We start from the raw sequence: 26,428 nt of genomic DNA, 5'->3' as shown, positions 1-26,428 counted from the left end.
AGATTATACCAGCGGCAGTCTTAGTGGTTCAAAAATGGGTCAAATGGCTCTGAGCCCTATGGGACTTAACATCGATGGTCATCAGTCCCCTAGAACTTAGAACTACTTAAACCTAACTAATCTAAGGACAGCACACAACACCCAGCCATCACGAGGCAGAGAAAATCCCTGAGCCCGCCGGGAATCGAACCAGGGAACCCGGGCGTAGTCTTTGTGGTGCCTGATACATGCATGCCATCGGCTTTTGATATACTGTTCGTATTGCACCCAAGTCATCTAGGTCATTTTTTAATTTAGAGCTTGGCACATGTTTACAAGGTTTTATATTTCAATAAATCAGTTAAATTATCCCCCTACAAGCAACGCTAATACAGGCAATGATCACCCTGGACAACAATACAATAGGCACGTTAATTTATTTTGTAGATATATTTAACTATTTGTCCTGGCTTTTACGATGGGCAGTCAGCACTAAATAGCTGTGATTATATAATTTAACTATACGTTTGTCTGGACCAGAAATGCTTTATTAATTTCCTGGTGGTATTCAGCCACTGTCCATCTTCAAATGGACTGCATGAGTCGTGTGTGGCTCGCGCTCGTGCCATCTCTTATTTTATATTCTGTTTTTCCCGTGTTGCCACCTCGTTCGTTATGATAGTTTCAATTTCTGTTGTCGCTGAGTTGATGCTTTGTCTGCCCGTCAGCGGCGGCAGCAGCGCCTATTGATATAGCCCTCACGTGTTATCTTTGCTGCACTGCTATTTCTTTCCGATCGTTGTCTATCGTAAGCCAGTTCGGGTCGCGAGCTGGGGCTGCCAGTCAGTTGGAACGTGCCAGGAGGGCATTTCGGACCTGCCAGTCGTGGAGTTGGAACTCGGCACTCGTTCAGTCGAGTTGGAGCAGCAGTGACGCCTGGATGTCCAAGGCTCGCCCAACCGTAGCCGCCACGCTCCACTTGAGCTGTGAACAGCCTTTGTAGATCGTCGGTCGCTTATGGGATGGCTGTGTGTATATCGACTCCCGATTTGTCTTCGTGATTACACAGCCACTGCTGAGTGTCGTTAAAGTCTTCGTGCAAGTGTTGGTAAAACTGTGTGTGTTGTTGGCGTCATTTCCACTGGCAACTTGTTTTAAATGTTGTCGGCGTACTGGCAGTCAGTCGGTCGGTTGGTGCGGACCATGTAGGATATTTCCGTGCAGTGCAGTCGGCTGAGTCCGCTGGCGGTCCCTGCACAGTGTCGGAACGTGTGTGGAGCTGTCCGATCGCTACGAGCTTCGTGTCTCACCGACCCAGGACGTCAAAGTAGAGTGGTGTCTTAAGTACACAAGCAACGTCCGTTCATGTTGTGTCGTTCGTTTCGTTGGTTCGATGTTGGGTAGCTTGTCCTGTGAGCAGAACAAAGTGTTTTTAGCGGTGAAATCGAGCCACTGTGCAGTGGAATTAACTATGTTGGTTCACTACAATTCAAGTGCACCAGAGGAATTTTCTGCTTTGTGGCCGTTAGTGTTCTGGTTACCTACCCTGGCCACTAACGTAATTTCAGGCAGCGTCCTTTCCTCACCTATTGCCGCTGTCCAATATGATGTGTCGTTTTGACAGCTTAATACGTACTTCATTGTGGATAATTATCTCCATAACAGTTTGGTCTTTGAGTTTTCTATATACTGATTGGTGGCTAGCAAGTCCTTTGGTCGGTCGGTCCGTGACTGTCTCCTGGTTGGTTTACCGACAGATGAAGTGCTGTTGGGCCCACAACCTGTCTCCCTTAAGTGAACGTTATTGTTTTCAGGGCCATCTCCTCTTCCCCCCCCCCCCCCCCCTCCCTGGAGGCATCTGAGTGACGTGGTATATAATGTCCTTTTCATGGATGTTTAATGGTCTCCTGGTAATCTATTATAGCCAGTGCTTTAAAAGAAAAAAAATTGTGTTTTATGTAAATCAATGTATGTAAATCAATTGTGGGCCTTCATCCGCTTAAAACCTTATTCTTAAATTTAGTTATTGTCGTTGTGTTGCTTTTTCATTTAGTGGGCGTTCGACCATTTAAAACTTAAAGGTTAAGGTATTTTTGAATTTTTGGAAAATGAACTGTGGGCTTTCAGCCGATTGAAGCCTTATTCTCAAAATTTCCGCTTAAGCAAAAACATTGCGACCCTCTGTCTCAACAGATTATGGTAATATATTTTAAAATTTTTGAAATTTGTGACCTTCAGCTATTTGTATTGCACCTTGCATAAGTTTGTTGTATCGACTTGTCTTGAGGCTTTCCGCCTAGCTGAGATGTATATAAGTTATTTTATTTGGAATTTTAACTGCATGTCTTCAGTCCCTTGAAATTTATCTTGTTGCTTTTAAAATTTTTTGTTTCGAGGCCTTCAGCTATGAAAGAATTGGATTGTGAAACTAGTAAAGGTTCGGCTATGTGCCGTTTCAGGTTAAAGGTGTTATTACATTACAATTAATTACAATTTTGAAGTGAAACTGCCCGCCACCTTATTTGTCCCTTTCCACAATCCTAATCACCTGTTCTGCCGACTCGCATTCGGAAGGACGACGGTTCAATCCCGCGTCCGGCCATACTGATTTAGGTTTTCCGTGATTTCCCTAAATCACTCCAGGCAAATGCCGGGATGGTTCCTCTGAAAGGGCACGGCTGACTTCCTTCCCCATCCTTCCCTAATCCGATGAGACCGATGACCACGCTGTCTAGTCACCTTCCCCAAACAAACCAACCAACCAACCAACCAACCTGTTCTGCCCAGCGGGTTTAGCGGGGGTCTCACTGCACTTAGAAGAAAACTATCAGAAAACAGCTTGGTGTTTATATGTATATATTATTAATCATTAGTGATCAAAAATCAGTACAAAGTAAATATCGCAATTCCTAATAAAATATACGTGGAAACTAAAAGATACAGAGGAAGCGCACATAGGCCACTGACCCAGGCCATCTTCTTCCTGTTAAGGTGACCTCTCACCTTATGAATTTATCATCTGAAATTTAATGTTTATACATATAAACACATATTTTTCTTCCCATTGCAGTCATTTATATGATGGCTAGCAGACTAACACATTGCATAAAATAATAAAATATGTATGTGTTATAAAAGTATATATTAAATTAAATGTTTTTATTGATAGTTTTTAACGCTATCTCTTCACTTTTGAAATCAATGCGTGATGTAAGTTTTGATTAAGATTAAATAGCTTACTTAAAAAATAAATACCTAAATACTATTGTACCTGTACTGGGAGACATAAGATGTGAGTATGAAGTTTATACACTATTTTTAATCAAAAACAGTGTAATATAACAAGGATTAGGATCAAACCCAGAAGTAATTTGCTCATCATGCCTTCAACAGTGTAACTCGTATAGTTAAGACTTGGCCTCCCTCTACGATTTTTCACTCTCAAAATTCCTTCCAGTGCCAAACTGACGACTTCTGGGTCCTGAGGATGTCCTACTAGGCAGTTTCTTCTTTCAGTCTACTTGTGCCACGAAGTCAGATTCTCCCCATTTCGATTCAATACCTCTTTGTTAGTTACATGATATACTCATCTAATCATCTACACTATTCTGCATCACCACTGAACGCCAGCCCCTTCCCTCCCCCACTGTAAAGAATTTAAGACTTCCTTGAGACTGAGCTGCATATTTCTTTCAATTTAGCATTAAACTTCAAACAAATAAAACGCAGCATAAGGGCAACCATGAAATCAAGAGAAAGGACAATTTACGTTCAAACTCGGCAGTGCAAGTGTAACACTATTATTGCTAACATCTATACTTGTCTTACCTAACTTCGTTGTCTGTTTTTACTGTCACTTCAGTACTATCAATCTCAATGATGTAACATCCATTTAAATATTTCACTCATTATTTATGCCAATTTATGTCAATGTAATGAATCTATGGATGCAATTTTTGAAGAAATAATGTTATGTAGAAGTATGAGAATGCTAAAACTTAACTTGTAAACTAATTTACGCAGTGGGTAAGTAGGTTTGTAATGATGTAAAAGAACGAGAAAAGCCCCTCTGTAACGAAACTAGCTTGGTAGGAATAGAAAATGTGGATCAGGCGGTCGAACTCCAAGGCTTATTTGTGGCAAGCGTCAGTCGGTGACTAGTAGGCAAAGTGTGCGGATCTTGTGAGCAGAAAGATGAGAGAACTTCGAGATTATACAACATTGCCTCGGCTGCGGAAGTAAGTTGTTGATGGCATACTTTGGCTAGGTCTGTACCATGAAAACCCACAGCTAAGAAAAGAATTTTCATAGCTTGTTACAAAGCAAGAGGAGATCGACATTGCCACAACCCTCATCTAAAATTATCATTTGAGTATCACTTATGTAGCTTATTTTTCAACAGTAACTTTGTGTTCTGTAAACTTTGTGTTCAGCCACAGTATTTTATCCTTAGTCGCTACCTAGACACAGTCCATCTTAAGTGCTACCACAATTCTCAGTATCCTATTTTACTGAACTGAAAAGCAATTAACTTCCTTAACTAAAGTTAATAAGCTTTGTGGAGATGTAAAGTAAAAAATATTGTGTAAGCATAAATTTTGAAGTACTCGACTTAATTTTCATGAAACAATAAAGTTGCATAAAAAAGTACAATTACTAAGATAAGATTTGAAGTAGTCAGTTGAAAGATTCTTCTTATTGAGATAACACTGTTTATTGTTTCATGTGCTTTATACTTAAGTGTTTCTAATAACGTTTTGAGACTAAAATGTTCAATTTCGATCTAAGTGTAACAGTAGTTCAGTTTCTGGTCCCCCATGGTAATAGCTGAGTTTGATTTAAATTTCACATTACAATAACAGTACTTAATAAGTACATCTTTTATTCTTATAAATTGTGTACTATAGTGAGAAAAATAGCTATAACTATTAAAACTATACTAGATTCAGGTATCACAAGTCGCAGTTCAGGTAACTAGTATATGAAAGTGAATATTCAAAGACAGTACATATAATAACCATTGTGAAAGATACAATTACTTGTTAACTATTTCAATGGTAGTAATTCCTAATAACTAAACTGTCACAAGAACCCTTGTCCAAGTTAGTAGTGCTCCATAAATAGTAATCAGTTACTTATATCGATCATTAGATTTCTATTGTAACGTGCAGATAGTGTTATTGACAGCCAGTTGTTTTCACAACGTATTAATACACCGCCTGTGTAGCTCATGTCAAATCACTGTTGCATTACGTATTCAATTGCACTGCTGTCTTCTATTTTGTTAGCAAAATAGAATTTCAATAACATGTTAAGTTTATCCCTACAGTTAACTCACTTTATAAACCATGCTAGTACTTGGTACAACTTTGCCTAGTTAGACCGGCGACTGTTTCCTTTTCCGTAATTTCAGTTTACTCGATTACAAATAAAACCCTGGTTCAATCCCTATCCTCAGAGAAACCAAATTAGTCCGATACCTTTCCATTACACATGATCATGGTCAAATAAGTATTCTTTCACAGGAGTAACTTTGTCGGTATACTGCTGATTTGGTTGTAGCCGGTAATATTCGCAAAGGCCATAATTTTTACTTAACAGCACTTTATTACAAAGGCTTTATCTGAAGGTAGTATCTGTTCCCGAAAGAACAGATATTACTGACGACCGTGCAGCTTCTCTATGATAATTACATCGACACCCTAGCTGCAAACAGGCGTTGATACTCAACACTGGGGACTTGTTGAAAATGTGTGCCCCTACCGGGACTCGAACCCGGGATCTCCTGCTTACATGGCAGACGCTCTATCCATCTGAGCCACCAAGGGCACAGAGGATAATGCGCCTGCAGGAACTTATCTCGTGCACGCTCCCCGTGAGACCCACAGACCACCACATTCGTAGCGCTCCTAATAGATGTTTGCCCATCACACTCATTACTGGTGGCAGATTATTCTACAACGTCCCATAGAGTTGGAGCATAGCGTGTGCGTTCGCACAAGGTCAATGGCCGGGTATCACTATTTTAACTCTATCAACGCCTGTTTGCAGCTAGGGTGTCGATTTAATTATCATTTCACAAAGGCTTTACATTAACAAAACAGCCGTAAGGAAAAAACTTAAATCCAAGACTGTTCAAACATCGGTTACAAGAGACAGAGACAACACACCCCTAGATCTCATATTATGCCGACAGCGGCAGCTCGCAGGAACGTGGACAGTCTGTTTTCTTGTCGAATGGTTCCACAACTTCTATAAAAATGTTTGAAGGATGTCATTTTGCTTTCAGCTGTTAAAATTTTGTTTTCCGATTGCTGTTTCGGCATTAAGCTGACTACTTGTTCTTTGAAGTGCAGTTTCGCGTAGTACATTGTTATCTCTGCCTGTATGTTAAAACATTTTTGTTTTTGTTTCTTTTTTTTAGGTGCTTGAAACCGTGTTAGTGCCGAATCTGCTATCGCAAAATAAAACTATAACAGCTGAAAGCAAGGTGAAATCCTTTAAAAAAATGGTTAGTCCTTTTACAGCACCGTACAGGTGACTTTCAGTACAACAAATGAATATACACATAGCAACTAAAACACAATTATTGTAAAGCCATACTATCAGCGATTAAAACCAGCTCCGTGCTCGGGAATCGGAATGAACAAATAATGAACCTAAATTCTTTAAATTTTTAATTAAAGAAAACCTTGTGCACATTCAGCAGCCTTCCATTCCTTTCTAACAAAGCTCTAACATAAAACACACAGCATCTAGTATATAGTGCCGCAATAACGAATCAGCTGCTAGTTTTCTTTTAAGAAATCAAACACTAGCAGTAACCGGACCGTACCTAAACAATTTATGAACGATCCCTGCCGTGGATTGAGTCGATGGTTCCTACTTGAAGTAATTGATACGTTCTTTCAATAAGTCACGGTACCACTTAAAACGCTTTGTAAAATCTAAATCATTAAAAGACAATTTAAACAAACTTTTAAATAAATGTATAATTGCCGGCCGAAGGGGCCGTGCGGTTAAAGGCACTGCAGTCTGGAACCGCAAGACCGCTACGGTCGCAGGTTCGAATCCTGCCTCGGGCATGGATGTTTGTGATGTCCTTAGGTTAGTTAGGTTTAACTAGTTCTAAGTTCTAGGGGACTAATGACCTCAGCAGTTGAGTCCCATAGTGCTCAGAGCCATTGAAACGTATAATTGCTAAGCGCTGTTTCTAATGAAGTCAACGTATCGTCTAATAAACGAACATACAACAAGAGATAATGACATAAAAGTGGTTAAGCTCATTGCAGTTGGACACAGGACGGGAACCCACGCAAGCCATCAAACCGTGAGGAAAGGACCAAAGTTTCTTTCATAGACTTGCTGATGTTTGTCCTTATAATTGCGTAGTGAAGTTTTCCGTCACCCAAACTCGTACAATAACTTTCAACCAGGCAAAGCATCTTCCAGCGCGACGCCAACTAAAGGTGCATAGCACGTAGAGCACCAATTTCGCGAGCGACACAGTGTCAACGGTCAGCGCAGTTACAACGGACGACTCAAGTGAATGAACTGCGGAGCTTACGTCCGTACCGGATGGTGTATCTCAATATGAGCCCGTGCAAAACACGAAAATAACATTTCACACTGGGAAAAGTACACTTACGCTGAGATACGTATACTGCAGACATCACACTGACAACAAAGCTGTCGTTACAAATGCATACCCATACATTGCTCTAACTCTGCTGCTGTCTGCCACAATCATGATGGCACACTACCATGCGACGCTGTCCAGTGCTCGTCCATAAACCGATAATCGAGCAGAGCACAGCAAACCGCTCAGTCTACCAACCGTGAATTTCGCGTGAACATCCAGACAGTCTGTCTCATCCATTTGTGCTTTCGTTGCTCAACTCCTGCCTCCTAACGGCGAGTGATTCACCTCGCAGGGAAGCAAAACAGTCTCTGAAGTAGATTACTGGCTGTCTTACTACAATTGCAGAGCTTCTCTTCTCAAAACCGACTATCGACTACGTTTCACTTCCAGTAAAGGCTATTCCCTAGAAAAAAATTCCCTAATAATTAAATTTATATTCTATATCCACAAATTTCTGTCTCCAAGATATGCTTTTCGTGTTATTCGTGCAATTGGCAGTTTGCATAATATATCCTCTCAGCGGCTACCTTCTGTACTACTGTTTCTATTTCATGTCCAGCTATTCTAACCGCAGTCTGCTTTCGGTACAGTTTGTGGGAAACGTAATCCCATCGTTGAAAATTTCCTGCTATGTCAGGATGGCTCAGTAACAGTCTACAATTAGATATCTGTATCATACTTTCATATTCGTATCTATTTTAAAACAACCCACACGATAAATTATCACTAGCACGTACAGGCAGGGAGAGAGAGATTCCCAAGAATCGTAAAGAAATTTCTGTTTCTCGCGCGTACCCTGCATTTTGTGTTTGCGAAACTGTCTCGTTTGTTGTGGTTTCAGTAAGACGAATTAGTAATGAGATTAGCACATTCTGTGGCCACCGGTCAAGTTGGTTATCTTGGCTATCGGGTAAAGAGATTACATCGGGAACGGATAACAAAGGGCCGCTGATTTATAATCGTGGAGAGACTCTAATGGAGTAACTTGTGTCGGAGACGCCGTCTGCATTAGATCTCACTGTCGCTGCTGAAGTACCTGGCTGTCATGTGAGAGTGCGAAAGTTAAATTTATTTTCAGTTTTGTTGTTATATAATTCCTTCAGGTCTCATTACTGGAATCATTGCCACACATTAATTCATAAAGTACATAGTTAATGTCTTTTCTTGAGTGAAGCTTCTACAAAGTCCATGTGGCTTTCAGTCAGCTAGTCTACTTCAAATGTCTCATCATCGTCATTTATTACATAAATATTTTTCCTTTAAGTATTTTATTATGATGTGTTTCCATACATTTAATAATTAGAAATTTTTTTAATATTTTGAAAAACGATCATTTAAATCGTTCTGTGATTTCTCTTATTATAATTGATCATTATTATAATTGACCATATCTCCCTATGTACATAGGTATCAACAAAATATTTTCGCTCTCGGTGGACAACGTTGGAGATTGAAATTTCGTGAAAACATCTCACCGCAAGTGAAAACCGCCTCTGTTTTAATGATCAGACCTGCAACCCGTAACACACTGTCCGTTATTCAGCGACAATACAAAATGCGCTGCCCTTCTTTGAACTTTTTACACGTCCTCCGTCAATAATAAATTGCTTTCTAGTATAAAGAGTTTCTTCCTCTATTGACGGAGGAAATGAAGGACTTTTTGCATTCTTGTACAAGACAGGGAAATTTATGTGAACTTAAATTCTGAGTGAACAGTTCAATTTATTTATCCGTTCTTTAATGTTTTCCTTGTGATTGTTTCTCGTACTGTATATATTTCTTTAGTCTGGAGGTTAATTAATTAAATACATCCTATTCTTTCAGCTTGTCACATATTATATTCTGTTAGTAGTTCCCAATATTTTTACTATTTTAAGAGATTATATTTTTTATATACAACTTTATTCCTCAACGTGCTTTTACAGGATAACCAACGTTCTCACACGGAAAGCTACATAAAACTTAAGATTAATCTCTAAATATTGTATGTTAATCTCCTGTGATACTTAGTGTATGAGTTGATCATACATATGAAATGGTATAAATAAATAGTAATAAAGGGAAACAACAATTACCTTTACATCTTAAAAAAACTATGGAACTTCGATATACAACTTTCATTCGGGAAGGTCTTAATGTTTTCAAGTGTGTGGTTGACACTTTTCCTATTCTTGAAGTTCTCAGTAGTACAAACAATTTACCGCAAGATGTGTGACAAGAACTTCCACTATGACTTCTGGTTTGGTCTTTAACCTTACAACCACCAAGCACTGTCAGAAATTGGCTACATATTTTTCTTTTATTAAAAACTCATAGCAAATATCTTTCTATATTTATAGGCTCTTTCTGTTTTTCTTTCACTTTACAAAGCACTGTATTATACATCTGTATGATTATAATTTTAAAAATTGCAAATAAACAATAGAACTTTTACGCTCAGAAACATATTTTGCCCTAGGTTGGTACTACCTGTAATCATAATTCTTATTATTTCCCTAAAACAATCAAGCATGGACAAAAACTAACCGTTCACTTTTATTTTACGGAGTCTTGTTGAGAGTCTAATTCTTGAGTTTCATTGTTGATTAATAGACTAATCTTTTCTATTATCAGTTTTCACAATAGACCAAACGTCCCTTTTGTAAGGTGAGTCATACAAGCTTGAACACGGCAAATATTGTTACTGAACTTTTAGGAAACGACGGGTGCAGGGCAAAGTCAGGACATGCGGGGACCAAGCATCAATCGGTATTGTAATTGTAAGAGAAGAGTGTGAAAAGTCTGTGCCGAACACCTTGACTCACGAACAAAAAACGATTCAAAAACAAAAATAACAACACTTGCAAAAATGTGGGTTGTGGCATATGAAAACAAGCCACTCAAGTGGGGAGAGTCTTGTAGAACACCTGAAGCATGAAAAAGAATATCTTAACCCTATGGGCACCAATATATTTTAGGTTACGCGGAGTACAAACCAAGGTCAGACTTCCCCGTGTTACAGTAATCTTGTAATATACATTTATTTTAATTTATTTTGTTTCGAATGTGAGGGTAACAGTAAATAGTGACTACATAACTAAAAACGTAATTTTTAGAAAGTATACGATGAAATATAACAAGTAACACGTAAAAATGTGGATAACTAAAGTTTGTATAAACTAAACAGATTGTCCGAAGTTTCTATACAGTCTTTGATCTAATAACTGAATAATATAGTAGAGGACGTGCGAGTGAAATGTATCAACGTTGTTGCATCATAAATCGCAATGGAGAAAAAAAATGTAACTAAGCATCTCCGAATCAATTTTCGAGAAATTCTTCAGTCTGCAACCGCCCAACCACTACGGTCGCAGGTTCGAATCCAGCCTCGGGCATGGATGTGTGTGATGTCCTTAGGTTAGTTCTAAGTTCTAGGGGACTAATGACCTCAGAACTTAAGTCCCATAGTGCTCAGAGCCATTTGAACCATTTTTTTTTGGAGAAAGCCCATTTACAACTTGTACAGCGATGAGACAGCAGTAATAAGAGTTTAGGGGCATGAAAGAAAAACATTTGTTGAGAAGATAGGGAGACAGAGTTGTAGCATAGCGGAGCGCTCTAAGGCGCTGCAGTCATGGACTGTGCGGCTGGTCCCGGCGGAGGTTCGAGTCCTCCCTCGGGCATGGGTGTGTGTGTTTGTCCTCAGGATAATTTTGGTTAAGTAGTGTGTAAGCTTAGGGACTGATGACCTTAGCAGTTAAGTCCCATAAGATTTCACACACATTTGAACAGAGTTGCAGCCTATCCCCGATGTTATTCAGTCTGTATATTGAGCAAGCGGTAAAGGAAACAAAAGAAAAATTTGGAGAAGGAATTAAGAGTCCAGGGAGAAAAAAAGAAAACTTTGGGGCTTGCCGATGACATCATGATATTGTCAGAGACAGCAAAAGTCTTGGAAAAGCAGTTGAATGGCATAGTCAGTGTCTTGAAAGGAGGATATAAATTGAACATCAACAAAAGCAAAAGAAGGATAATGGAGCGTAGTAGAATTAAATCAGGTGCAGTAACTGCCGCATCAGACATGTCCCCTTAATTTATTACTTCTTTACTAGTAGCTCTATTGACACTACATTTTGCAGACGTTATTGACATACGCCACTGAAATATCTTCAAATTCATGTCATTGTACAACCCAAAGTTCAGGAGACATGTCATAAACACTGAGATACTGAAAAAGAGCATCAGCATGCACAAGTTATAGTTTTTTACTTCTTTAACATGAGCTCTTATTTTCAACACATTTCGAAGAACTTGTCCACATGTACCGCTGGGCGTACATGCAGAATTATAGTAGTGTAGGACACATACTTCAGGAGATACGACGTCATAATCGTTGAGCCGAGTTAAAATGAAACTACAAAGCGAAATTCGCAGGAGACACTGGTGAAATATGTTAAAAATATATGACGTGTGCATACTCTGGTAAAAAGGCCTTCCTGAAGTCCTGGATGGTACACATACTACTTACTATATACAAGGAAATACTGTGGGGGTAAGAAACAGCAACCTACTATTGGGGCGTGGTTAATAGTGTAGAGAGAGGAGGGAGGGAGATGTTTAACAGACAGAGGGGGGAGGGCAGGAGGGGATGGACATAGATCAGGGGGGAGAGGCGATTGGCACTGTGACTGTAGGGTGAAATAGAAAGGGGAGATGATGGGCTCAGTGGGTAGAGGAGGAAGTAGATATGGTGAAGGGGAAGGGGAAATCGCCAGAGAAAGTGAAGAAGATATGGACAGAGGGTGGAAGGACTGAGAAGGACTGACAGGGGAGAGGAAGAAATGGGCAGAGAGAGAGAGAGGAGGGGAGCAGAAAGAAGGCAGAGAGAGGGGTGGAAGGGATGGACAGAGGGAATGGAGGGAAGCAGATTGATAGAGGAAACAGAGGCGAAGGAAATAGGGGGCAGGAACCAGTATGAGAGGGACTGACAGAACTCGAATAAAGACTTACACAGACGTCACGAGGTACTCAGATTGATTTAAAAATGTCCACACTTGTCACTGTGAATGCCGTGACCAAGAGAAGCATAATTCTTCTCTCTTAAAAACATGTTCTTTTCCAACTAAGTGTTCTAAAGTGTGTTTACACGAGAGCGTAAAATGCAGGGAAAAGTTCGGTTCTACATGTAGAAGATTGAGGTCCAATAATTCCTGTACTGGCTAAATTCAGGCACTAGTTCCCATTTGAAGATGTGTAGAAGAGAGCCCACTCCCATTTCTTTCGTCGAATTCTAAAGGCCTCAGCGGCCGACGACCAAGATTTCCAGTTGCAGTTCTCTTCTCGGCTTCGCCGCGTCCCCGCACGTCCTCAACATTATCTCGGCCATTACTCAGCGCCGCTCTCAAGCTTTAACAACAGCGGGCCTCGCTGTGAGACGTCTGCGGGCGTCTCGCTATGCGGCGAGCTGAAAACTTTAAGTTCGGGCGTTTAATTCACGACTTGCCGTCCTCGCCGCTATCGGGGTGACGCATTCTCGCGCGGAGAAACACCGGCCCACTTGAGGGCGGCGAGGACAACGACACCCTTCCAGCAGCTTAGGTAGGCTGCTCCGTGACCACCCCCAGCGACAAAGAAAATGTTTGCCGGGCCAGCACACGGCGCGGTACTCTAAAAGAGGGGGCGGGGCTGTTTGGAGGGGTCGGTTGGAGAATACGGTGCGACGTGGCGACTCCCGCCTCCCCGCGGATTTCTTATACGTCCCTGTGATCTTTACCGGCCTGGCTTTGAGGCGTTCCAAACTCAATTTCTTCTTTCCGTATTGTTCTGCGGCAAAAAAGGAGGGCGAAGAGGGGCAGAGGAGGGAACTAGGAGAATGGGTGGAAGAAGAGAAGAAAGAGCCACTGACTCGCCAGAACGGCGCCGCGGTGTGGCAAAGGGATTCTACGATGCCGGGAAACGTGTTCTCGGATGGGGGAGGAAACACCAGAAAACATACTTTAAAGATCATCTCCGCTGCAAGAGGGAAGTCTGCAGATTTAAAGAACAAAGGACTGTGTGGAAACAAGGAGTCTAGAGCGAAGAACAGGCTGGCAGCGGGATGGTCGGCGAGGGAAAAGTGAGAGGGACGGAACGGTAGAGAAAAGCAACTGGGCGCAATTGCGGTTCAAGGGTTAAAAATCTGTAAAATTTACATTTATTTCGTTTGAGTTTACAAAAGGAATAAGCTAATATAGCTGTAGGAATGGAAACAAGCAATGCAGGCGGAACCTGTGCGCAGGAGAGCTCGCGCGCGCCGCGACTGTCGGACGGGATAAAGGAAATCCTTCCTCGCGTTCTTTCTTTCGCTCTTTTTTTTTCTGCGCTTCGTCAGAGTGGGGAGGCAACAAGAGCAGCGTGTTGGGGGGTAGGGGGGAGGCGGAGTGGTGGCGTCCCCAAGTAGGCGACGCGAGACTCCTATCAGCGCGCTAGGTGTGCGCCTAAGCGCGTATGCGTGTGTGTGTGTGTGTGTGTGTGTGTGTGTGCCCGTGCCCGTATCCCCTCGCGCGGCGCCGTGCCGGCAGGCTTGTTTTATCACCTAAAGGACGCGGAATCGCAGCCAAACGGACCCATTACGGGGCGGTGGCCGCCTGATAAGAGTCCACCCCCTCCACCTCCACCGCCGCCCTGGCCGGGTCAGCCTCGGAGCTGGCGAGCGAGATGTGCCGGTGGCGAGACGGAGAGCCTCACGGCCTGGCGATAGTGCGACGCCGGCGCTGGAGCCGCTGTTAAGGCCGCGACAGGACACGCCGTCACGGAAACACAGCCTGAGCAAAGGGCTACAGAGGTTTCTGCCGGCGCGTCACTCGGTCGTGGGACGCGCATAACTACTGCGCGCCGTTGAGGGGTGCTACTTTCCTTAACGTCAGCCCAACTTAATTCTATTAAGAGTACAGGGAAAAAAATATAATGAAATGAACGCCTTTAGCTGCTTACAGGCTTTGACATACGTCAACGGGGACGGATGAAAATGTGTGCCCCGACCGGGACTCGGATCCGGGATTTCCTGCTTACATGCCAGACGCTCTATCCATCTCAGTCACCGATGATAGCGCGACTGCAGGGATTTAACTCTGGCACGCCTCCCGCGAAACCCACATTCTCAACGTATTGTCCCGCACTACATTCGTAGTGCCCCCGCCCATTATACTCATTACTCGCGGCGAGTTGCCGATTCCCGTAAGAGTTCGGGCTCTGTTTGTGCATTCGCACAGAAGAAGAAGAAGATGGTCAAGTGGCCGGTGAGCCTTAACTATATATATACTATACTGCAGTCGCGCTATCCTTGGTCGCTCAGATGGATAGAGCGTCTGCCATGTAAACAGAAGATCCAGGGTTCGAGTCCCGATCGGGGCATACATTTTCATCTGTCCCCGTTGACGTATGTCGACGCCTGTAAGCAGCTAAGGGTGTTCATTTCATTGTAATTTCATTGTTACGAGCTGCATGGTCACCGATGGTATCTGTTCGAAAGAACAGATACCATCTTAGTATATATATATAAAAAAAAACAACACACGGCCTAAACAAAACGGTAGCTAGTGGCTAAATATACAGGGTGGCGCATGTAAATGTGTTACCATTTTGTTTCTTAATATAAACTTTATCGTCAATACAATCTGAAAGGAACATATACTGCAATGAAGAGCCGTCCATGGAGATTTGTTCTAACTCAGCACAAGCTCAATATGTCCACCATTTCGTTTCCTAACTTCCTTCAAACGAACACTGAAGTTAGTGATTACCCTGCGGCACATGTGTTCCGTAATTTCACTGCAAGCTTGAAGAATAAGTCTTCTGAACTCCATTAAATCACGTGGACGTTTCGGGAAAATTTTTTCCTTTAGGTACCCCCAAAGAAAAAAGTCACATGGATTGAGGTCTGGACTATTGGTGGGCCAATTTTGTCCGTCATTGAAGCGACCTGGAAACCTGAGTGAAAAGATCCGCATGTCGAAATGCTCGTGTAAAAATTCCAACACAATGTTTGCAGTACATGCCCTTGCTCCATCTTGTTGCATGAACCACTGCGTGTTGAAGGGCAAAGCAGTAACAGGAAGCTGTGGAAAGGAGCTATTGCGAAGCATGCTCAAATAACGCTCGCTGTTCACAGTTTCTTCAAAGAAAAAGGGCCCAATAAGTCCGTGACTGCAAACTGCTACCTACGCTGTAATCCTCGGAGTATAATGTTGTCGTTCATGAAGCACTTGTGGGTTTTCAGTGGCCCCAAAGCTTACATTTTGTATGTCAACCTCACCGTCTAAATGAAAATGCGCCTCGTCTGAAAACCAAACGTTGTTGAGAGTTTTTTTCCTATCCTCCGCCCACTAAGCAAACAGTAGTCTCTGCCGCTTGTGTTCTTCAGTGAGCTTCTGTGCGTAGGTCATCTTGTATGGGTACATATGGAGGTCACTTTTAAGAATGCGTTGAAATGAGCGTCTGGATATTCCCAGTTGCACTGCTGCCTTTCTACACAATTTCCCGGGACTTCTCTGTACAGCAACTCGTACCGCATCAATATTCTCCGCGAATAAACAGGCTTAGGCCGAGGTGGCTTCGCTTCCAATACTGTTCCTTCCTGTACAAATTTATCGTACAACCTGTGGATGGTCTTCTTGCAAAGGACCCATCATGTGTTAAACTGTTGTCGTAAACGCCTCCAAGCTCTGCTGGTATTGCTGTAGAGATCCCAGCGGGATATCTAATGTGCGTCGTATATTGTGAAAGAAACAATTGGTAACACATTTCGTGCGCCACCCTGTACTTTCTCGGCATATTAACTGATTCTTATAAGCGACTCTGTGGTCGGGGCAGCTGTAGTACTACGTTCTGTAGCAAGATATCTGCGGATAGCTGTATCTTAAACCAAATTTATTAAGGCACTACACGTTCTGTGCCTTACAGCCACATTATCAGTTACATATAAAAATTAAAACGTGGTACAACAGGGCGGAGAATATAGAAGTCCTTACCTTCAAAGCTAAAATCATAACATCAGTGTGTGCATAGTCAAATTATAAGTAGTTGGGTGGTGGTAAACATCCTATGCCATGTAACAAAGGCTCAGCAGCACATCAGCACAACACACAGCCACTCAGGTAAGCCGCAGCATCTCATGGCAAAAAGTATAGGATATGTTTCCTTTATTCCTGGCAAACTGGGTGAGACAGACAGACAAAGCAGACGTCTTCTCTTGTCAAAAGTATAAGGCCGAAGAGGTATATTGCGTCCGCTGTTACGATATCCCTATGTGGCGGAGACTAGTCGTGGGTTCTATGTGAAGTTCAGAGAGCACGCAAATACGAGATGTTTGAGGACTGCCTTCATTATTCACTTTCGAGAGTATGATCACTCTGTTGTCAGTGAAAAGTTAAGAATTTTACGTCGGCCGGAAAACAGTCACACACTTAATGTCTTAGAAGAGGTGTAGACTAAGCGCACACAACCAGATCGAGCATTGGATAGCACTTAATCTGATTTTGTCTGTATTCCGTGACTCTAGTTGTTCCTTTAACGCTTCTGTATTACAGTTTGTCTACATTGTTTACAGTTAGGCATTTTGGTTTTGTCACATCTTTTTCTGACTGGATGTTCAGTTGTGCTACCACTGTATGTGTAATTTAATTTGCTTTTGCGTCTGGTCTATGATCTGGACTTTCTATACGTGATATCTGCTTTCTTAGTTAACCACATTTTGTCAAAACTGATTTAACGTAGTGCCAACTTTCGTAGTACTCTTAGAGCACAGGAGACGTGGTTTTCGTTTCTGCTGCCTCACGTCATAATGGCGCTCTTCGCCCTGGCGACTCATGCGCCGTATACTTTGCTTCACCGCCTCGTTTCGCAAGTGCATTTCGGCAAGTGGTAGCTACGGCACGTCTGAGCGACTCTGTATTGTGCTGACTTCCTGGTTAGTCTTCTTCTTCTTGCGTCGATGATATGTTGCTCTTGGTCCGCAGTCTCTCTTTCTCTCCTTGGTTACAGGTCCGTACTTCGTATCCTGCATAGGATGTTTTCAGTCGGCAAATATTTTTCTTTATTGACTGTTAACCGTGTAGACAGTACATTGTTAACTATCAACGATGGGTCTTCTGTACTCTCCGGCATATTGTTTACCATGTTTCAGTTTTTGCAAGTACAATTGCTTTTTACCTATTCTCATAAATAAATGTTTTGGGCTCTCATATTGCTCTTAGGCGTAGCCGCGCGGGATTAGCCGAGCGGTCTTAGGTGCTGCAGTCATGGACTGTGCGGCTGGTCGGCGGAGGTACGAGTCATCCTTCGGGCATTGGTGTGTGTGTGTTTGTCCTTAGGATAATTTAGGTTACGTAGCATGTAAGCTTAGGGACTGATGACCTTACCAGTTAAGTCCCATAAGATTTCACACACATTTGAACATTTTTTTCTTAGGCGTAGCGGTTAAATCACTGTCATTATTTATTTCTTGTTGTTTAGATATTCACCTGATGATGTGGTTATAGGCCACAAAACCGATTGCGCGTTAATAACTTTGGTCCAAGACGCAGATGTGAAAGGGTTCTTGCTGTAAAATGTACTACCACAGCAGCGAATAAGCCAACCACTGACATGGCTTGTTTGACATCTTGACAATATCTCAGCAGTCAAGCTGGCTGTCATCCTCAGGTGAGAACGCTGTTTGCTGATCACTCGGGAATTGATTCCTACGGTGAACAGCGGCGTTTTTGTAGGCAGCGGCAAACCACAGCACGTGCTTCAGAAATCGTCACTGTTGCTCCCTAACGCAAAGGTACCGCGTCCCGGTGATGAAACTGGCAGAAACGAAGAATTTATATCAGTAGCTATGTAAGGAGGATTCTGGACCGAAAATGAAGTTTGATTTGCCAACATGCTGATTCACAGCAATGACTTTTAACTTTTGACCTTTGTCTTTATTGACCTTTGTCTTGACCTTGTATGTATTGCGAAATCATGGCTCCTCAACCGTTCTCTTCCTCTCCTGCCTTCTCTCCAGCCAATCAAAGTGTATTTTAACATGAGGCAGCCAACCAGAATGTAGTTTCACTAAATAAAAAGATAATAATAATACAACCAAGGTGATGGAAATAACCCAGTTCTGATGTCTACCTCCTCATCTCCACTCCTCCCTAGCCAAAATATTGAACAGTAGTAATACACATTCACACAGGTACGAAACTAGGGTTCCTATGGTTTCAAGCCACCTAAATATTATAGCGACTCTTTGGAAAGTCTCCAAATAAGTTAGCGGTATCAGGAAACGATGCCATATGTAGTTTACTAGAAGATACAGTTAATACCCTATCATAGAAAGACTTAATTAATGCTGATATCAAAAGATACAGTCATGAGTCTGAAGGATAAAGGCAGCCTATGAAATTAGTGAGAAATATAACATTTTAAATATTGTAGTAGTTCTTTTGGAAACAAATGGCAGTCAATTGAATAGAAATTATGACATACCTCGCCAAACTTATTATAAATTGTAAAGTTGTGTTTTTGGAATTAATCCACTGGAACAAAAAATATGCAACCTTAGAAAATTCCTCCGTTCCATTAGAACTGTTGAACCCATAGTCTCCCAGCCACAGCATTTTGATATCGTCAGAGATAACTGGTTTCTATGTATTGAACACATCTTGGCAAAGCAACATTCGTGAGAAGACCAGCGTTTTAGAGTCAATACCTACCGCCCTTAAGAAAACTAACAATTAATACTGGGCGGAACTATTTGTGAAAGAAATGCTCAGAAAATTTGCAATCTTTATTGTCTATTACCTAATAACTTTCTCTTGGTGTGACATAAATTTAAATATAGAAATCATAAAACCTGAAAGACAAGAGAGAAGCAACACGGTACACATTTCTTCAATCTATAGGTCCAAGCATTCTTTTCCCTCTAACATTGTTACAGTTCTACACGGCGTGTTTTCCTTTCTGCGAAAGAATATATTACCTCAGCAAAGTTTGTCAAACGTTTCGCTACATGAAAACTCAAAATGTTGTCTAATACTGAAAAAGCTGTTAGTACGAATAGTACCTAAGACAGATGCGGCTTCTCGATTTAATTACGTATATTTTGTCACATTCTGCTAGGCAAAATGAAATAGGCCTTCCTAATATCACACCAATTCTAACACACCTCAAATAAGTGAGACTGTTGTGCTACAAATGGTCATTTTTATGTACACTCTTTGACATAAAACTTGACCGGCGGCCGGCCGCTTCAGAGGCTAAGTCCGCGCCGATCGCGACATGGGACAAAAAAACTGGCCAACTCGCTAATTCTCTAAGTCCGGTTATCTGCACAATCTGGCAACACTGTAGACTGCGGCAATTCCTGGAGGAAAACTTGTCCCACGATAGAGTTACTCTAGGCTGGTTACGCCTGTGGTCTAGCGATAGCGTGCGTTGTTTCTGTTCATAAAGTCAGTGGATCGAGAGCAGTTGGCATAAAATATTTTTATAGCCTCTTCTGTCTGAATGCTGAAGACGTGAATGTAATGGTAGCGCAGATTCAATCTATTTCGCTTTGTGACACACCGATATCAAAATTTTATCCAGTAACGATATTGCGGCAGATTTCCTGCAGACTGTCCTCCTCTGGACGCCGTATGCGGCAAAGTTCCGGGATCCATTTGCTGGCTACTGGCAGCGGCCGTGGCGACAGCAGTGGCGCTGCACTCCCCCGTTCTTTATCGAAAGCGCCTGCTACCGCTCATCGCTTTTGATGATTTAAAACGCTTTATTATTAAATGTTGCTCCACAGAAAATTTCTACAATTTCCATTCACGCTCAAAAGCAACGGAGACAGACGCCCTGATTAGTAGGCGGGTATTATATTACATTAATCGGCAAGGGCTGAGTATGGCCCGAATTTAATTTTATAGACTGGGACGAAATGAAACCACCTCACTACATTCGATGAATTTATAAATGCTTCATACCTCGTTTCTTTTCCTTTCAAACTCAATTATTTGTGCAACTTTTGGTCAATGTTTGGATGTTTTCGTCAAGCCAGAGTGAGCGTCTGTGGTGTAAAGTGTATTACAGTTCATGTTTCATTCCTTATGGTAAGTCTATGCGATAAACTGTGTGAATACCTTGTAATGCATGCTCTGTAGCAGTGCAGGAACACTGCACATTTGGAGTTCATGAAGTATTTATTGTTGATCGGAAGTGATAGTTAAGGTCATCAGATTTAAGCCAGAAAAATTTGTCGTTTTGAAGGTTTCAGAGAACGGAAAGGAATTGCTAACGCCGGTGTTAGAAAACGTCTACAGTTAAATGCTATTGCAAAAATTTAGAAGAAGGGAACTATATTAATGAACATGTGCACTTCATAAACAACCTTCTGACATGTGAGACCTATACGACGAACAAAGCTCAAATTTATATCGTTGACAGTCGGTTTGAATCTTTTCAGGGTCTATTTTACAGTGAAGCACCTTGGAATTTGTAAAGCAGAAATCCATGATATTAACTTAATTTACTAAGTCGAAATCGGACGAAGATTGATGTTTAAAGGCATTCTTCAGATTTCGCATAAGAAATTTTTACTAGCAGTTTGCAACTCCATTAATTAAAATGGAAAATAAAAGGTTGTAGTCAGCGGCTTCTACCGTGATTCGAACTGCTATGTCTTATAGTACAAGCACTGCAACGCACAAGGGAACCTCTGAGCTAACGACACACTGGCTGCCAAAGCCGGAATATAGTCACTGCGATGTTGCCTGAGCCTCAAAACGCAACCTTAAACACACGAACAGAGGAGGTGGAGATTACTGTTTTAACGTCCCGTCGACAACGATGTCATTAGAGACGGAGCACAAGCTCGGATTAGGGAAGGATGGGGAAGGAATTCGGCCGTGCCCTTCCTAAGGAACGATCCCGGCATTTGCCTGAAGCGATTTAGGGAAATCATTGAAAACCTAAATCAGGATGGCCGGGCGCGGGATTGCACCGTCGTCCTCCCGAATGCACACACAAACAGGTGTTACTTATGTGAAGAACGCCGTTCTTGGAGTCCAGAAATTAAATATACTTTCTAATTGTGTCATCTTGCAGTGGATTATATCGTACGAGTCTTCGATGTGGAAAACGAATGTCAAGAGAATTTAGCGAGGTAACGCCGACCTACACCCGGAAGTAAATGCACTATCAGAGTGTTGACAAATACTTGCTACGACGCTGCCATTTCTAGGCTCTCTGACGAGGCAGCTCTTCAGCGAAATGCTTGCCGTGATTCTCCGATACGGTTCTTCAGAGTGGAGACGAGCGCGCACGTTTGGTTTGTATGCGGCGTTCTCCCCTGATGGTTTCTGACGTCGCCTTGTGGGCTATGTATACATATGAGACATTCAATTATCATTAATCCAGAATCATACAAGTTTCAGCTGCCGGCGTGGAAGAAGGCTGTTGACGCCGACATTATATCATTTCAACGTAGGGAAAGCAAAACGGATCATTCAATGTTTCTCATTCAACATAAAGCATGTGAGATAATTTTCCGTAACGTTCATAATCATCTAAAAATACAAACGAAGTAAAAATACACCGGAAGCTTATTCGAATTGAATATAACGCTTTGCACCTCGATGTCGAATTTGTCCACTTGCAATCTTTTGCAGCATACACATAGAATGTCATGATTACCACGAGAATGAAGAAATATGTTGGTAAGGATGGAAGCAAGAAGAGACGCAGTCAACAAATATTCTATTCCTCATGGCATTCATTTCATTTGACACGTAAGAAGAGGTAAAGCGGGAATTTACTTTCGTTAACACGAAAGATATGCCGCACATATTGATAACGAGGAAGTCTGCGTCTTCATACGTTTCCTCCTTGAAATCTGTATGCTCTATTATATACTAAGTAGCCCGATCATTGTTTCAGTAATGTTACCCTCTTGTTTGACCCCGTAACGATGAACAGATTCCAAATGCATGTCTCCCTTCCTGGGTTGTTTTTTGTGTTTTATTGCTTGGAATCCCTGAAGCAGACCACTGTGCCTTCTCCCCTCGTGGGTTAGGACTCAAAACTAAACCGCTTTGTATCCAATGGCATAATTTATTCAGACAGCATCAGCATAAGACTATCAAACAAAGCCTTCCATTTACAGTTGCAGCACTCTAACCAGCACTGACCAAAGTGTAATCCACGGTCATGGTCCTAAATTACCAGCTGTCTGCTACTGTGGCAAAGTCCGTACTACACATTCGATTCCGCAGCACCATTTTATCTGGTAACACTGTGTAGTTGCACAGTTGTGCTACCAGGTCTGTCCTCACACTGTCAACTTTATGTATCTCACTTCTCCTGTAGCGTAGATCACGAGGAGCCGAAGTAAATGAGTGTATTCTGCATGACGTAACATTGAGTATTCCCTTCTTTCATAGCCACTCTTCATGTGCATCGATACCAAATAGGAATGCGAAAACTCTTGCGAGTGAGAGAATGACAATAACAATCGTAACAAGAACAAGCAAATAATGAATGATGTTTATTTCAACGCAGAACGAGAATGGCTTTAAATATAAAAATCTGTATCTATATCCATATCTATTGATCTTTGAGTTGGCACAATGCAAATATATTCTTAGCATTTAGTTACTGAATTTAGTTCTGGATGTTTGCAGAGAAAAGGAAAAGTCGGTACCTCTCGCTAGTGTAATATAATGTGAACCAGCAACTACCCTTTCCTTAGAACAATACTCAAGCAGGTCCTCAAGTAGGTAGCAAGGCACTGCTGCATTCTGTTCCCTGACATTGCTCTGATGACGGTTAATGCAGATAGTTCCGATTATGAAATACAAAACGTATTGCAGGTTAGTTCCTAGTATAGTAACATTAAATTTGCGTTGTTGACGGCACATGAACGTGACGACTATCCATATTACTCATCAATACAAAAAGACAATATTTTGGGAATTTAGCAGGATTACTCAAAATGAATTCTGAAATTGGGTGACTGACTGCACAGGTGCTAAACGTCGTCAAGAGTATACGATGTCCTAATCGCATAAGGAATATGAAGATCGTCTTCGACAGCTCGCAACTTTCACATTGCTATCTCCACCCTACTCCAGACAGCCCTCGGTGGAGTTCCACTACGTTGCCGATGTTATGGAAGGCCTTCAAACCGACAACAGACCACATATTGAAAAATACAAGCGAATTCTCTTGCAGCGTAAGCTTATTGTAACTAATCTAAAAATTATTGGGGAGGAACATTGTCCTATTCAAAAAAAGTAAAATGTTAAACACTGTTGACGTCAAACGGACATTATCTATGTCCTGTCTTGTGTCCTACTCATCTATAATATCAAGTGTACTATGAAAATGATTATATATAATGGATGATAGGGTAATGCATTGATACCAGATGGTGGGGGCCGGCCGGTGTGGCCGTGCTGTTCTAGGTGCTTCAGTCTGGAACCGCGTGACTGCTACGGTCGCAGGTTCGAATCCTGCCTCGGGCATGGATGTGAGTGATGTCCTTAGGTTAGTAAGGTTTAAGTAGTTCTAAGTTCTAGGCGACTGATGACCTTAGAAGTTAAGTCCCATAGTGCTCAGAGCCATTTGAACCATTTGAACTATTTAACACAAAATGACATTAAAAATTAAAGTTATTCACGAGCAGCTAGTTGCGAATATGTATGAACATTAAATGACACGACGAACTGAAATAATATGACGAAGAGTTCAGCGCTCACTGGGAATAGAGCCCCACACATATCGTTGTTGACTACACACAAAGAGACGTCAGCTACCGAATTTTTCTCCACCAGCTGCTCAGAATAGCATCTTGAACTTACAGTCATCTCGCAAATAGTTCTGTGTCTCACTGGGAGTTAAAAGCGTCAGATATCGTTAGTGTTGACAACGAATGAAAATACATTAAAAATCAAAATTATTATCCACCAGCAGATAGGTGTTCTCCTGATAGAGCTTGATAATACATAATTAAATCTTTAGTGCCGGGCCAGCATTCGATCCCATTCACGCGTAATATGTGAAGGTGTTGAGGAATCTGCAGTTTTGAACAAACAACAAATTGTAGCCGAGCTGTATTGCCACGAAGGGATCAAATTCCGCGTTAAGGGCATTCCCAGTTCAGAACCAATTTTATCGACATACAGAAGCTCAAATAAAAGATGGAATAAGTGTCCTGTGACCATACATAGCGTTTGTGTCGTCACTTGAAATAAATAACTAGTATAAGAAAGGTTACTGGTGATAGAGTTTCTACATGTCGCCACTCCAGACTTTATTGTGGTTCAACCTACCGTCTACGTGGTAAAGAAGGAATATCATCTTTAATGTGAATTTTCAGACCACGCAGCCATTATATCTCCTTCACTTGGTGTAGCCAGGAGAGAATGGAATCTGTCTCTCCCTATCTAAAATCATTGACAGAAGTGGGAATCGAACCCAGACCATAGGTATAACAACCTACCATCCGTCCAACAGACCACGAAATCCTCTTCTCTGAGAGTCATTTTTCTATCGTAACGCAGTTGCGCCACACTGGATGAGAATTCTGACACACAGGCTCACTGTAGTAATTTGCAGCATGTTCAGTAAATTCATTTACTTGGTTGACCGAATCACCATGAACTAGCTGCCTCGGCTACCCAGTGCATACATTCGACTATTTTGTAATCACAGAAATAAAATCACATAACTGCCACCTACACACAACTGCCAACAGTGTAGGATGCAGAAGTTTAAATAGGAAGTGTTCCTTTCCACTTGAGCTATTCTATTGCGCTATCTGTTACTAGAAAACGTCGTTCAGTCCAAAAGAAAAGCTGTAACTGTTTGTCTCTCAGAAGTCAAGACCTGGCCATATGCATAATCTCACAGTGCTGTGGAATCCAAAAGTTCTGGAGGAATAGTTGCCGAGCTCTGGAGCTTATGTAGCTACGTGTCAGCTTGTAGCATAGATAAGATGTCGCGAGTTCGAATACATTCAGTGCTACATTTTTTAAAACGCAATTCTGCTCTCTGCTGAAGGTATCAATCTAATGGAACTTTGAACATAATTCCCTTCACTTCTCAACCCAAACTAGTCGCATGTGGAAAAAGGGCTAACTACTGTGACATTTTGTTCTATTCAGGTTTAATAGACAGCAGGCAGCAGATGCATCTCGAAGATGTGCAGGGAGAGCGCATCGTGCCATAATATGTCAGAAAAGTATTTTCTACATTAGCCGTCGTGTGGTAGTGATATTTTATTCTTCTTCAAACTTTGTTTGACAGCTTTAACTCAGAACAAGTTTTCTACATGCATGTAATCAATAAACTGCATGTGCTTTGTCAGACTGTCATAGGTAACATCAGAGAATTCGCATATATCGTTGATGATTAATTTCTCTCTCATGTTTACTATTGTTTTAACAACACTAAAGGAAACCTTACGAAAATTGTGCACTGTATTATAAGAAATGAAATAAAACTAACCATGATAACCTTACGACGAAAGTATCTGTACACAAGCATGCCTCTATCGACACGAATTAGTAAAATACTACTCACTTAGATTTTGATTGGGTCTGTGTTTAATTGGTATGCCGTGTCATACTCAAGAGGTATGCAAATGTGGCAATTCATAAATATAGTTATGTATTCCTAGAAACCCAAAATTCGCTTGGCAGCAGCGGAAAGAGGCCTTACCTGTTGTGCAGCATTGTAAGTTTTTCAACATTGCACTATGAGCTGAAAGCATTTTCTTGCGATTTCCTTATTGATGTTTGATCTGACTGCTTGTAGCTCTTTCACAGAAGGGAT

The 26,428-nt window shown here is 41.7% G+C and overlaps 1 non-coding gene across 1 annotated transcript; it reads right to left on the bottom strand.

The window, feature by feature from the left end:
• Positions 1–5,733: 5,733 nt before the first annotated feature.
• Trnat-ugu (transfer RNA threonine (anticodon UGU)) lies at positions 5,734–5,808 on the bottom strand. Its single transcript has one exon. It is a non-coding gene; the product is annotated as a tRNA-Thr (tRNA).
• Positions 5,809–26,428: the final 20,620 nt, after the last annotated feature.

The sequence above is a fragment of the Schistocerca serialis genome, chromosome 1 (assembly GCF_023864345.2).
Source record: "Schistocerca serialis cubense isolate TAMUIC-IGC-003099 chromosome 1, iqSchSeri2.2, whole genome shotgun sequence".
NCBI classification, from domain to species: domain Eukaryota; kingdom Metazoa; phylum Arthropoda; class Insecta; order Orthoptera; family Acrididae; genus Schistocerca; species Schistocerca serialis.
The sequence above is the reverse complement of the archived record's forward strand: the minus strand, read 5'-3'. Positions and strand labels throughout refer to the sequence as shown.